General features: G+C 32.5%; 1 pseudogene; it reads left to right on the top strand.

Moving 5' to 3' along the window:
* Window positions 1-589: 589 nt before the first annotated feature.
* LOC127099321 (vacuolar iron transporter homolog 1-like) lies at window positions 590-1,048 on the top strand (annotated as a pseudogene).
* The last annotated feature ends 264 nt before the right edge of the window (window positions 1,049-1,312 follow it).

Here is a 1,312-nt window from a genome sequence, read left to right as displayed (position 1 = left end):
ACATATTTTTTCAGAAGTGTCGGTGTTACGTAGCATTTTATTAATTAATAAATTTTATTAATTAATAAATTATATTGTTTTGGTCTAATATTTTTTATTAGTTGTTATACTAATATAATAATAATACTACTAAAATATTTTTGTTGAAAAACTAGTGGAGGGACACATGTCCACATACTATTACACATAACTCCCTCCTTGCATGACTTTGTATGCAAATTACAAACTACTTAGATGAAATATGTGATCACGTTTGAACATTTGAGTTGCTAATATAATTCTTTTAAGCGTTTTTAGTGAATATTATGAGATTTTGTTTTTTTTGGCATGACAAGATAATTTAACCAACGGTTTTGGTATGATTGTTCCTTAGCAGGTAATCTCAAAAAGTTCTCATTAAGTCACCTATATAAAGCAAAATAAAGTTACCCTAAGCCTAAAATATTGAAAATATGTTACTTTAAAAATTTAGTGACATCACTTTTGCATGAGAAGATTTTCATCTATAAATACCCTTTGGTAACGTGTGTCTTCCACACCTTCTTCACCTTCATAATCATAATTATCACTTTCTAATAATGTTCTCCTCAATTGTCATGGCATCACTCAACAACAACCAAGCCAACAATGATCTTGAGGAACAATCATCAACAATAACAACATTAGAAGTTGAAACAAAAGATTTTGACTACTCAAAAAGAGCACAATGGCTACACGCCACAGTCTTAGGCGCTAACGACGAATTAGTCTCTACAGCTTCGCTGAGGATGGGTGCCGGGGCAGTCAAACAAGACATCAAGGCAATGATCTTAAACGGTTTCGCCGCTGCATGCAGCAAGGCTATAGGTGAATTTGTTTCTGGAGACTCACAACTCGACTTTGAAGTTGCTCAAATGAAAAGAGAGAGAGAGCGAGAGAAAGAGGAAGAGAAGTTGATGATATTAAAGAGAAAAAAGGTTTGCCTAATCCTTTACAAGCAGCAGCAGCTTTAGCTTTTTTTATTGGGACAATGGTGCCATCGCTTGCAGCTTATGTGTTATATAATTGATGGAGTTTAAAGTGTATCATTTGATTTGATGAGTTTGATGGTACTAAAATGCATAAATAGAATAATTTTTATAAACAAATTTTGGATGAAAAATCAATGAAACATAAGTTTGTATTTATGATATTGTGAGTTGGTGCTGGTCGTGTGGCGTACACACTCCTTCCCTTAATAAATTTGAAGGAAATAAATCATTACAATACAACAAAAATCGACATGTAGCGTTGTAAAGTTGTGTTCCGTTGTGTTTTAAAAATGATAACAAAA

Source organism: Lathyrus oleraceus, chromosome 1 (assembly GCF_024323335.1).
Source record: "Lathyrus oleraceus cultivar Zhongwan6 chromosome 1, CAAS_Psat_ZW6_1.0, whole genome shotgun sequence".
In the NCBI taxonomy this organism is placed as follows: Eukaryota; Viridiplantae; Streptophyta; class Magnoliopsida; order Fabales; family Fabaceae; genus Lathyrus; species Lathyrus oleraceus.
The sequence above is the reverse complement of the archived record's forward strand: the minus strand, read 5'-3'. Positions and strand labels throughout refer to the sequence as shown.